Source organism: Mustela nigripes, chromosome 1 (genome assembly GCF_022355385.1).
Source record: "Mustela nigripes isolate SB6536 chromosome 1, MUSNIG.SB6536, whole genome shotgun sequence".
Lineage (NCBI taxonomy): Eukaryota > Metazoa > Chordata > Mammalia > Carnivora > Mustelidae > Mustela > Mustela nigripes.
The window spans coordinates 19,127,084-19,140,557 of record NC_081557.1 but is presented as its reverse complement, the minus strand read 5'-3'; the positions used below and the strand labels follow the sequence as shown (position 1 = coordinate 19,140,557).

Genomic DNA, 13,474 nt, shown 5'->3' with positions numbered 1-13,474 from the left:
ACCTGCTCAATTATTGCAAACCAGGTTGAGTTTGCCTCTAGAAAACCTTTTCACTTTCAGCCCCATGGTCTTAAGTCAGCTTAGTCTAAAGGAACAGAAAAATAGTGTGAATACAAGGATAGTCACAGCAACCATGGGGTACTTCCTCGTAATAGCCAAAATATATGGAATACATGGTATTTTATTTAAGTCAGCCCTCCCTACAACCATATAGATTAGGGACTATGCTTGCCTTATTTTACATCTGAGAAAACTGAGGCAGAGAGATAGTTTGTCCAAAATTACTCAGCTAGCAAGGACCAAACCTGGGTTTTTAACCCTATGGGGAAGCCTCTCTTAATACTAACTCCATATTGCAATCAAATCATTCCAACCATTTTTATTCCTGATAACTTTTTAAAGAAATAATTCAATGGAAGCAAAAAGTTACACGCTTAAAAATGCCCATTAGAATGTTCTATATAATTGTGACCAGAGGAAGCAATTTAAACATACACCAGCAAAGAAATATATTTTTTAAAGATATTATTTATTTGACAGAGAGAGACACAGCGAGAGAGGGAATACAAGCAGAGGGAGTGTGAGAGGGAGAAGCAGGCTTCCCGCTAAGCAGGGAGCTCAATGTGGGGCTCCATCCCAGGACCCTGGGATTTGACCTGAGCCGGAGGCAGACGTTCAATGACTGAGCCACTCACGCACCCAGCAAAGAAATATTTTAACACACTAAGCTGTATTGGATCAATGAAATGCTGGACATAATTTTGAAATCACAATTTTGGAGGTGCCTGGGTGGCACAGTCGGTTAAGTGTCTGACTCTTGGCTTGGGCTCAGGTTGTGAAATCCAGCCACAGTGGGGCCCAATGCTCTGTGTGGAGTCTGCTTGAGACTCTCTCTCTCTCCCTCTGCCTCTACCCACCAACCAAATAAATAAATAAATCTTTAAAAAATAATAAAATGGTAATTCTGGAATGTGTGTTGAAAAATGAACACTACAGAATAAATGCTAGGGTAACAAAGCAGGAAGGAGAATGCTGTGTATACCACAATGGCAATAGGTAGGAAAAAACCTTAATGTGCCCATATGTGATCCAAAAACTGAAAAGAAAATACACAAGAGCAAAATAACTTTTAATAACAAGTGGAATCTGGGTGACTTTTTTTCTTCCAAAAGTATTTTCAGCATTGCAGAGGCACTACCTTGTCAATAAAAGCAGAACAGATCTGCATGGGACACTGAAGTAGAATCACACTGGAGGGGAGAGGGGTCACTGGGCATATCTTGGGGAGTTTAATTCGGCTCAGCCTCCATCCAGCCTGCACTTATTAGCCTGCCCTTGAGAAGGTCAGTTGCGTAGGATTCTCCTCTCCTGCTCCCAGGTCTCCTTTACCTTGAAGCAGACCCCGAAGTCACCCGTGCAGGTTGCTGTAAGCATCCCACAAGGACAGGAAACTTTGGCCCTGACTCCAGACAGCTTGAACCCTGAAGCTCCACAAAGTAGAGAGGTTCTCTGGAATTGGCCCACGGGGCTGGTGACATCACAGAGACGTGGGCAGAGAAGCGGGTAGGGCAGGACAGCGGAGGAGGCAAAGACATAGACACCATAAACTTTTCTAGAGGAAATGAGATGCAAATCAGTAAAGGGCAGGAAAGAGAAAAACAAATGCTCAGGTGCTGGATGATGGTGAGAGACTTTCTCAGATGGTTCAGAGGGGAAAAAGCAGTCCGTCAGCAGGGCTCTACAGTCTGCGGCAGCCCTTAGTGTAGTAGACAAAACAAGGGCTTGACATGAGGCCACGTTTTTGTGCTAGCTCCACTGCTGTATGACTATGAGCAAGTCACTTAACCTCTCTGATTCTCAGATTTTCTAACTTTCCCTGACAACAGCCGTTCCTACAGCATGGAGTTCAGAGAGATGCCCTGAAGAAACCCTTCTCCTGATAACTGGTACTTTCCTTGTTCTCACATCTCTCCTGTGGGGAGGGGGCTCTGTAATCACTGAGTCACCAATGCATTCCCCGTGCCCTCCATGCCCACCCCACGTGATAACTTCCTGCCATTCTGGCTTTCTCTCTAACAAAGGACTAGAGAAGCCTGTCACTGCTTCTTAGCGGAAGAGAGAGGTGTGAAGAGGAGCCATCCTCCTGCTCTGAAGGTGAGTTTCCAGATTGCGTGTGATGAGAATGGAAACACGAGAGAAGTCTAAGCCGGGCCGCCAGGCACTAACACTCCGTGGGTGGGGAAGAGAGAAGGGACAAACCCTGGTTGAGGAGGTGGCAGGTGGGCTGACCAAGGTGAGGGGAGAGAGATCGAAGTTTTAAGGAAGAGAATGTATATGGCCGGTGGGGGGCGAAGCCAGTCAAGAGGCAGGAATGAAGGGAGGCAGGGGAGAGAGGTCGAGCAGCAGGAAAAGGGAAGTTAAAAGGAGACGGAGAGAATGGGGGCTGAGAAACACGAAAAAAAGCATCGAGAAGCTGATAGGATTCCCAACAACCCCCTGTGCATTCTGCTCACATCCCCACCCCACGCACCGTGCCCAGCGCTGGTGATTATGAACGCAGCTCTAAGAGGAGCGGGCATCGGCTGCTGGACATGGGGCTCTTTCCCCACGAGATGAGGCAGCAGAAGTGCCATTGCTGGTGGGTTTATCTGTGGAGATCCAGGCCCCCTGTCCTGGGAGTCCCCCAGCCCCACGAGCCTGGGCCAGAATAAATAAATTTTTCCATCCTCGAACAAGTGTAAGCCAAGGCTTGAAAAGTGCCAACCGTCCTTGGCATTGCACCCCTCTAGACTGGGAAAGGGGACAATGGTTGCTTCTGAGGCCAGATCAGGTACAATGAGCACCAAAGCCAAATACATCTTCGGTCCATCCTCTCTCTGGGGTCTCCTTCTGGCTTTTCCTGAATGCTCAGAGTTCCCGTGCTCCTGCCCACACCGACTACCACTGGGCCAAACTCACTCGTGAGGAATGGTCTTCAAAATGTATTGATGCAGAGGCTAAAGTGACCGAGAAGGCTGTAGAAGGTCAGATGGTAGACACTGGAGCATCAGCTGGCTGGCGGAAGAAAGACTGATAAAAACTTGTCTGAACAATGTCATATTGTGGCCCTGCCTCCAACTGCCCAGATTTGGTCACCCTCCCCCATGTCACTTGTCAGAGGCCACCTGACAGCACTTGTAAGAAGGGACCACATCCCCCTCACCCCCATTTCCCATAGGACTGGGGTCCGTGAGGATGGGCAGAACTTCCTTCCCAGCTCTACTGCCAGCAGAACGGGTCCACCCAGTGTGTGGTGGAGACTGCCCTCAGGACTAAGGTGTTTCCTTGGAGATGATGTCACAGCTACTCCGGGTGTGCATGTGTGTGACTGCGCATGTGCGTGTGCACACACGCCCATGCACCTCAATACGCCAGTTACGTAGATTGCATCTTAATGTATTTTTCAAACATTACATATAAAAACTTCTGGAGAAAATTTGAAATCACCAATGACATAATAGTATTTTACTTACTTTACATCAAAGAGCCCTTATCTTTTAGAGATACATATTGAAATATTTACATATAAATAAGATATGATGTCTGGGATATGTTTCAAAATAATCAGGTAGTGGGGAAGGAAGTAGGAGGTGCAGATAGATAAAATGGGCCCTGAGTTGGTCATTGTTGAAACTGGGTGATGGGTGTATGGGAATTTATTATACTCTTTACTTAAAAAAAAAAAAAGTGTCTGTGGTCAAATAATTTTGGGAAAAGCTGAATAACATGGCCCCCTCTTGGAGAACTACAGTGTGTATTAGTGTTAGGTTTTATGTTGCTAGAGGATAGGGATTACATGGGCGTGTTGACCACGGATCCGCAGTGCCTAGCACGGTGCCCAATGCTAGCAAGTGCTCAAAAAATGGGTGATGCAGGAATAAACAAGGAAGAACACTTACAGTGAGGAGACCTAGTCCCCTGTTTCAACCTAGTGTTTCCCAAACGTATTTGCTTATGAAAAGCCTTTTATTGAGGAGCACCCTTGAAATTAATATTTTGGGAAATGGTCTCAGAGCAGTTTATGAATAGTATTAAAACCAGTCTCACAATGTCCCAACGAGTTGGCAGAGGAAGCCACAGGTTTATAGCCCAGGACTACATGGACCATTTCCTGCCTATAAACTGTGCTCAAGGTCCCAGATAGCTGGGTTTGGAATCAAGACAACCCATGTGGGCAGCCCATTCTCTTTCTTTTTGCCCCAAGCCTTCTCCTGATGTCTGCAGTTGAACTTACCCAATGTTCGAGGGGAAGACGAGAAGAAAAGTGTGCAGGGCTCTTGGAAGATGGTGGCGTGTTCAGTGAGTGAGGTCAGCGTGGTGTCTTCTTTCTCATGGCCGTGGCCTCGTGGGTGAAGTAAGCCTTGCGAAAAAGTGAAGAAGCAGATACAAACCTAGGCATCTACTTGAGGGTGTCTGCATCAGGAGAAGGAATGCAGGAAAGAGCTCACAGGAAGAGCCAGGGCGCAATTCAACTCCACTTTCTCCCCCTTCCCTGGACCCACAGGGGGAGTCCATTTCCCAGCTTACCTTGCGATTAGGCGTGGCTAGAACCCAGTTCAGTGAGTCCTGAATGAAAGTGATGGTCCCACACCCGGCCTGGCTCATAAAACCCCCACAAATAGTGCTCCTCCATTCTCTTTTTCCTTCCACTGAGTGAATGAGGAATGCCCCAGCAGATTTGGAACTCATGTGTTGAGAATTACAGAGCCTCCATCACCCTGAATCCTCCATCCTCCCCACACTATCCTATCTATCCAGAAACCCCTATCTTATGAGTATTAGATGATTCAAAAATAAGTTTCTATGTATTTGAGCCATGATGTATTTCTGAGTTGATTTGTCAGTAGCTAAAATTAGACTACAAGGTACAAAAAGAGAAATCTGTCTGAAACATAGAACGAAAAATGGGCTAGGGCAGTATCTATAAAGCCAAGAAAGGATAGAATTTAAAGGAAGGGAGGGTGAAAATAATTGTTAACTACATCTGGGTTTGAAAACCCAGAACCTGAGACATGAAGAGGTTGGCTGGGGGATGATGAGATTTTAAGGATAATTTTTCTCTTTGAATAAAAGAGAAAACCTGTGATGAAAGATCTTTTTCTTCTTGCCTACCTTTTTTCTTCAGCCTTGGACATTGACAAGTGAGGATATAATGCCTGGATCTGCAGCAACTATTTTGTGACATGAGGCAAAAAATCATTGAGAGAGGGAGCTGGTATGTTGAGAGTGGTACAGAAAAATGAACAGATTTTGTGTCTATAATACTATTATGCTATGACTGAGCTACTGAACAAACCCTTGAACTACTTTTTTTTCTGTGTTTTTTTGTTAATAAAAATTAAAGGCTTTCTTTTTAAAAATAATAGTAACTACAATTTTTTGGACCCTGCCCTATTCCAAACCCTAAGTTAAGATAAACAAATACATCATTACATTATATACTTCAATTCTCACAATAATTATATAAAGCATTAAATGAGTAATGAACTCTAGGAACCTGAGTGAATTTTCCAAGGTTACATAGCAAATGAATAACACTCTTTAGCATCCTACGTTATTGCATCCAAAGTGATAAGTTTAAAGAGTCAGATAAGTGCAAAGACTCTCTTGTAGACTAGCGGATGGGGTTGGACCAAGAAAAGGGTGGGATCTAATGGGTTTGGAGTGGGTAAGATGGAGCCGGAGGGTGACCTTCTAACAAGACTATATATTTAGTTGAAAGATTCTCTATAGAAACTTTTGGAACAAGACCTGGTCACTCTCACTACTTTGTAAACTCCTTTTTTATTGACGGTTCCTGAGCCAGTTCGTGTCAAACTGCATCGGAGGGTTACTGGACTTTCTTTAAAGTTGACTTACGTGCTAGATTTTTACTCCTTGCTTATGCTCAGTTCTTCTGCACCTTTGCGCTCCTGGGCGAATTACCCTCCCTCAGCTCCCTTGCAGTTAGGTGGGGTCATGTCACTGGTTTTAGCCAATGGCATATGAGCAGAAATGGCACGTATTATTTCTGTGCCAAAGTGTTTAATTGCTGGTGTCAGATCCTCTACTGTTCTCTTTCCCTGATGCAGCGATTCTGTTAATGTGGAGATGCCGTAAAATCAAACCACTCAGAATCACTGAGTTACTGCCTGGAAGACAGCTGCCTTGAAGAAGTGCCTGGACCCACAGGAGATTTCGCATGGCAAGAAGTCACTTGGAGGATTGCCTTGATTCACAGAGATTTTAGTGATGTTGTTCCTGCAGCATAACCTGGGACTAGCCTGACAGATACAACTTAATATTCCATCCAGATCCGAGATGGGGAATGTTGATCATTCAACCATTGAATGCCTCATCTCAAACATGCGACATATATTCTTAACCCATCACTGAACTCTTACCCACTGAGTTGTCAAACCTCAGAATCCTCGTCATCACAGTGACCTAAGCAGTCCCGGCTAGTTAATCAGAGCTGGAAAGTGAAGGAAAACCCACGGGAATCATACCACTGAAATCAGCACAGAATCTGACTTCTCCCTGTGGTTTGCAAAGCCACGCAAGAGCGACAGCTCAGCTTCCTTTACAGTCTCCTTTCTGATCCCTTGACTGGCTGGCTCGCTCTCTCCCTCCAGCCTCACTGGTCCTCTCTCTTCTTCAAACACACCAAGAGTATTCTCATCTCAAACCTTTACATCTGCTGTGCCTTTTTCTTTGAAAGCATTTCTCTAATATTTTTATGTGACTCAAATGTCCCACCCTCAGACAGACTATCCTGTCAACCATATTAAATGTACCCTCCCCCAGCTGCTCCCTCCCCCAGCTGCTCCCTCCCCCAGCTGCCTCAGTGACAATAAAACACTGGACTTTTTTTTTTTTTTTTTTCCTGTTGGATTCCTACCACTTAGAATAGAATTTGGTGCAAAGAAGTGACTGGCCAGTCCCTATCTAGACCTCAATCATTCTGAGAAGAGAGGTCAGGTCCTGTTCCTCTTTGCTTTTTCCGTGGTTCTAGTCCATGTAATGTATACAGTAGAGGTCCATTAAATTCCTGGTGGATGGTTAGAAGACTTTTATTTCCCTTCATTTTTTTTGAAAGTTTGTTATAACTTTATTATTATGCCCAAATTATAATTGCCCCAAAGCAGAAGTGACACAAAAGTCCAGTAACAGATGAATGTATAAACAAATATGACACCCTCGAAATCCTGCCCAGCAATAAAAATGTCATGAGATATTGATGCAGGTAGGAATATGGATGAATTTATTTTCTTTTAAGATTCTATTCATTTATTTGACAGAGAGAGAGAGCACAAGCAGGGGGAGCGGCAGAGGGAGAGGGAGACGCAGGCTTATTTCCCTTCATGTCATGGTGGGTTTATGTCTGTATCTTTTGTCCTTCCTCTACCACTCACAGACTCAAGATGTCTCTCCTTTCTCTTTTCCCTTCCCTTGCTGGTTCCTCCCCCAATTAAGTTCAAGTTTCTTTCTCACCCACGCCATGCCTTGCAAAGCCGCGGTCGACTGTGGCTGAGCAACAGTATCCACCAATCAAACGGGTTTTGGCCTGGCCTCACATCCAAGTTCAGTACCTATATCCTTTCCTTCAGGAGTTAACACTGAGCCCCATCCAGACTTGGCCAGCATGTTATGCCCTGACATCGGAGCCCAGAAGTTTTACCCTTTGGGTGTTTTGAAGAGAAGCAGCTGTTACCGTTTGCCAGCAGAAAGGTTTTGCTTTTGAAATCGTCTATGAGGCAAGTTCAGGCAGAAAGGGGCTTTCTGGAGAAAGCCTGAGGAGACCCACCACTCGTTGGAATTGCCATGCAACTGTGGGCAGATCATGAGGGATGCCTAGTTTCTGTAACAGTGAAGGAGAAACAGTGGCATTCTTTGGATATAAGTGGATGATAAAGGGGAGGGTTCGTAGGTGAGGTCAGGTAGAGAAAAGAGCATGGAACTTAGAATCAGAAGACCTGAGATTTAGATGCGGAGTCCTGAGTTCAAGACCCAGTGGTAGGCACAGTCCCCAGCCCTCTGAGCCTCTGCTTACTCTCTTGTAAAACAGAGTGATGCCCTCCTACATTCCTCAAGTCTCTTTGGTTGCAACAGAAACCAGCTTAAGTGAACACAAGGAAACAAAAGGGGCATATTATGAGGACATCAGAGTAGGTCAGAAAAGTCGCAGGCAAGAATGCAGTCAAGTGTTAAGAATGGACAAGGCTCTGGGGCGCCTGGGTGGCTCAGTGGGTTAAAGCCTCTGCCTTTGGCTCAGGTCATGGTCTCAGGGTCCTGGGATCGAGCCCTGCATCAAGCTCTCTGCTAAGCAGGGAACTTGCTTCCTCCTCTCTCTCTGCCTGCCTCTCTGACTACTTGTGATCTCTGTCTATCAAATACATTAATAAAATTAAAAAAAAAAAAAGAATGGATGAGGCACCTATATAAAGTCTCACACTACTAATTCAAATTTCATCTTTAAAAATTCATGTTAGCTACCACCAAACTGTGGGACTTGACCTATTAGCATACTATCTTAGCTTCAAAAGTTCTGTAGAAGACCATTTTGTACCTGACATGGACCTTTCTAGAATCCAGAGGCACCTTGGCCTCCTTGGCGATTCTAGGGTGCACCAGCCACATGGGCTCCCTTATTTGCCATAATTTGAAAGCCTTAGTTATGCAAAAGGCTCGGCTCTGTAATCACACCTGGTTAGCTCTAGACTAATGAGTCGTTCAATGTCATTTATGTGTCATGAAGATTGTTTCCCAAATTACCAGTTTATTTCGACTTCACTAATAATTATTTCACAGGAGCTTTTTAAACCACTGTTCATTTGCATGTGTAGAACTCACATGTTGAGAGTAAACTAAGAAGGGATTTTTTTTTCTTAAGTTAAAGTCAAACTGGAATGGCACTTCACTGTACCTTGGCGGCTCGCCCCTCCTGCGGTAAGCAGCCCCATGCAAGAATTGACTGTTGTCCCTTTAAAAGCGTCTGGTGGCCGGCTGTGTTTATAATCCTGGAATCTCATGATTTGGTCCCACCTCCCGGCCTTGCTCACACACTCCTGCTCACATTTGGTCTAGATTTGACTTTTCCTTGCTTAAGAAGAACAAGATTTATTGCCAGTCAGAAGCCAGCAGGCCCCCACATTTAGGAAAAATAAATAAATGAATCCTAGTCTGCCAGAGCGAACCGCACTCCGGTTCCCCTGGGTCTTCTGAAAACAGTCACGCAGATCAGATCCTGCTGCGTGTCTGCGTCTAGAAAGTGTCAAGTCGTCCCAATGCTTCTGTCTTTTGGCTCATGGGATTCCTGAAGTTACCCTCTGAGGTGTTTGGGGAGGAAAAGGAACAGGTCGTTCATACATTATTTAATGCTTTTTTATTGAGAAATGTGTACCTGCCAGAGATGGGGTATCCCCAGGAACTGAGGCGGTGCACACCCTGTCTAAGACAGGGAAGTCCCCGTCCTCAGGTAGCTTAGTGGTTGAGGGGTTGCTGAGCCCTGCCATGAGTCTCGATGCCTTCTTTCCCTTACTAGTCATAGCAGGCTATGAGACAAGCCTTATTAACCTCACTTTGTAGATGAGATAAGTAAAACTCCCAGAGGTCAAGTGACCTGAGTAAGGTCACCCGGCTGATGAGAGGGTGAGCCACAGCTCAAATGTGGGCTTCCTTAACCCACAGGCTATGGATTGGGTCCTGGATTCTTACCTAATTGTGTGACCTCAGGTCAACTCAGATCAACTCAAGCTCTCTTTTCCAGTCTCCCACAGCCCTGGGTTGGGCTTAGAAAGGTAACCCATGCAACACACAACAGATACTGGGCATCTCAACTTAGTAACTTCAGGGATTTAAAGTTTATAGAGGCTCCAAGGGGAGGAGGGAATGTCTTTGTGAGACTGGGGGCTTAGGGGTGGGGTGTCAGAGACGTCTGGGCTGGATAGATGATGACAGGATTCTCTCAGAGAGGTGGTCCAGGAATTCCCAAAGGTTGGCCTTGACTCAGGCAATCGCTCTGTCAGTCTGAAATGAGTCACTTGTGGCATGGGGGCGAGCAACCTCAGTCCCTCGCTAAACTACCGGGAAGACGGCCCGAAATGTATTTCCTTCTGGGAGAGAAGAGTAAGTGAGAGAAGAGTCCTAATTACAACCCCTAGAATTTGCATGGCCCTCCAGAGTTTGTAAAGCACGTTCACACCAGTTACCTCATCTGCTAATTGTTAACAGTCCAGAGAGGCCGAGGGGACCAGGGTTCGAGAAGACTGAGTCAAGTGGTCTTCATATATTTTTTTCCAAAATCAACTACTTTGTCAGAATGAAATATCACTCAGAAGTCTAGGGTCTACAGTTGATGAGACTGGATGTCACCATTGGGATAGGGATAGGATTGGGGGGGGGCAGGGCACAGCCTATGCTGAAACCTTTGCTTGGGCCCCTAAGTCTGTTCCTGAAGGGTCTCCCCAGAATCTGCAACTTCCGTGAAACCCAACGAGAAACATTATTGCAGTGAACACCCATTCCATTTTATTTGCCTCTCCTGAGAAAAGAGAGCTGAAGGCCGGGGAGCTAACCAGAGAAGTCCAAGGTCACTCTTGAGCCAGTGCCCGCTCCTTGCAACTCACCAGGGCTGCTTCCTCAGGTGGTTAGAGTCTGAAGATCTTCCTGGGGGGTCACTGGGCACCCAGGTGTCTCAGAAAGGTGTCCTCTTGGTGACAGACATCTCTGCTATGACTGGGAACATGGTTCAAAGTGCCTGCTTTGCAGGTGGGGCTCAGAGGCATCGTCTTCTTTTCAGGAATCATGGGGCCGGCGGGATAGTGGTTGAGAGTAGGTCCAGTAATTTTTCAGTCCCCAACACTCTCCCTGGGAATGCAAGAGGCGCAGCCTGCTGTCAAGCAGGCTTTCCCCAGCTCTAAACCTTACGCAGAACTAGAGAGTGGTCGTTATTGGCTGAATGTTTTTCCCAAAATTATATTTTAGACTCTTAACCCCGAATGGAATGATACTTGGAGGTAGGGACTTTGAGAGATTATTAGGTCAGGAGGGTGGAGCCCTTATGAATGGGATTAGTGCCTTTTTGAGAAGGACCTGGGAGCAGGCTTGCCCCCTCCCCTGCCCCTGCAATCTCGGTCTCTGTCTCTTCCTCCCTCTCACCCTCTCCCTTCCTGTCTCTCACTCTATCCCCTCTGGGTCTCCCGCCCTCTCGGTCTCGCTCCATCATCATGTGAGGATAGAAGACAGACATCTGCAATCCAGGAAGAGTGTTGTCAGCAGAATCCAGCCCCGCTGGCCCCCTGATCTGGGACTTCCCAGCTTCCCAAACCATGAGAAATAACTATCTGTTGTTTAAGCACCCCGTTTGTGGCATTCAACTGTAGCAGCCAGAACTGGTCAAGAATGTCCTGGAATGGTTGAAATGGTAAATCTTACATTAGGTGTGTCTTAGCATAATAATAATAATAACAACAACAACAGCAGCAGCAGCAGCAACCACAATAATTAAACTTATATTGGCTCCCTATTTCCTAAGGGTCAAGTTCAAAGTCCCTGAAACAGTCTGTGACCTGAGCCGGGCCTCCTGTTTGCTATCCTCTTCTCAACATCTTCGTCTCGCTGAATCTTCAAGGCACACTAAACTGCTCTCCATTGCCCGAACAAGTCATGTGCTTTCACTTTTCCACACTCACTCACAAGTTTGCTTTTAGTCATAATAACAAACACTTCTACGGCACTTACTGCATGCATATTTATGCATATATCTAGTGCTTAATATGTACAGGACATCTGAGTCATTTAATCTTCCCCAAGTCTATGAAGTAGATACCGTTATTAACCCCATGTTAGATGTGAGAAAATTGAGGCACAGAGAGGCTAATGTGCTTGCTTGCACTATGACCTTGTGGTCACCAAGGCAAGTAGGAAGCTAGGCATTCCGACTCCTGAATCCTTGCTTTTAGTCGCTATGGAGTACTGCCAGTGGGTGGATGCCTTGTCCTGAAGAATTCCCCCTCCTTTAAGACCTGGCTTATATACCACCTCCACCAAGAAGTCCCCCTGGGGTTCCCCCAGGAAAAGGTGGGACTCTCTTCTCTAGGATGGATAGCACTCTGCCCACAGGGATTCTGCACTATATTTCCTATTGCATGCTAATAGCCAGCTTGTAAGTCTGATTCTCTACCAAATTGTGGGGCCCCTGAAGGTAGGGCAGATCTTACTTATCTTGATATCCCTGAGCACTCACTACAGGTTTGGTGAATCAGGGACAGCTGCATACGCTTTTTCCCAATTTTTCAATTTCTTCGCAAAAATAACAAAATCAAAGAGGAATTGCTTTGGTCAGAAATCCTGGCACGGCACCTTCAGGATCATGTCAAGGTCACGGACAGCATTATCTTTTTCTGTGTACCCCACCGGGCAAGAAGGCCATTCAGTTACACTTCTGGTGGTCCACATCAACAATAAATACTGCTCTTGATTTTCAAATACGAAACCACTGTCATGCTATAGGTAGATATGAAATTATAATGCGAAGGGTGATTTTTTTTTTTTTAACTCAAAATGCCTCTCTTGAAGAACAGGACAATCTTCCTTCTCTTCCTGAAATGTACAGGGTAGGACGGAGGAGGGAAAGTAGATGAATGTTTGCATCATTGGAGCCTAAACAGGAGCAAGAGAGGATGGGTGGATGTATGGATGTTTGTGTGGTGGCTGGATTTGTGGACGATGGGTGGATGGCAATGGACAGATACACTGATGAACAAATGTGACTGGCTGGAGAAGAGGATAGTATATAGATGGATGGATGGAGGTTTATGAAGACACTTGGAAAGGGATGTATGGGAAGGTGGAGAAGCTGTATAAGAGAGTGATCGGAAGAATAAGTGGATGGATGGTTGGATGGATGGAAGGAAGAATGTGTGGTTGGATAAGTAGATGGAAGGGATGGATAACTGGGTAGACAGGTGGGTCGAAGGACGTTTGGGAAGATGAATGAGTATGGGTGACTGGATGGATGAGTGGCTGGATGGATCCACGTGCCAGTCTGAGGCTGGAAGATGACTTGTGGGTTGGAAGAGGGAAGTAGCAGTCCCAAGACTGGTCCTCTTTTGTTTTCTCTGAGCAGCCCTGATAAAAAGCAAAACTCCACCTGAGCCAGGAGAACTTGGCTTCTCTTTCACTGGGAAGAAGAAGGAGCTCATCCTCTTCCCCTGGGAAGAATCACAAGCTCCAGACCCCTCCAGTCCAACATAAGCACCGGAACTCAGCTCTCCAAGCAGGACCTCCTTGCCATGAGGCCATCCCCCCTCCCAGAATATCCAGCTGTCTGCGAAACCCAGAGACACCACTCCCCAGCCCGATTCCCAGAGAAACTCAGCGGAGAGGAGGGGTCGGAGGCTGAACCCAAGGCAGCTGGGTTTGGGGATCCAGTCAATCCCTTGCGGGTCCTGAG

The 13,474-nt window shown here is 46.0% G+C and overlaps 1 long non-coding RNA gene across 1 annotated transcript; it reads left to right on the top strand.

The window, feature by feature from the left end:
* Nucleotides 1-1,994: 1,994 nt before the first annotated feature.
* Nucleotides 1,995-6,872, top strand: LOC132010637 (uncharacterized). Its single transcript, XR_009402246.1, has 4 exons — nt 1,995-2,154; nt 4,244-4,347; nt 5,165-5,254; nt 6,111-6,872. It is a non-coding gene; the product is annotated as an uncharacterized LOC132010637 (long non-coding RNA).
* The last annotated feature ends 6,602 nt before the right edge of the window (nt 6,873-13,474 follow it).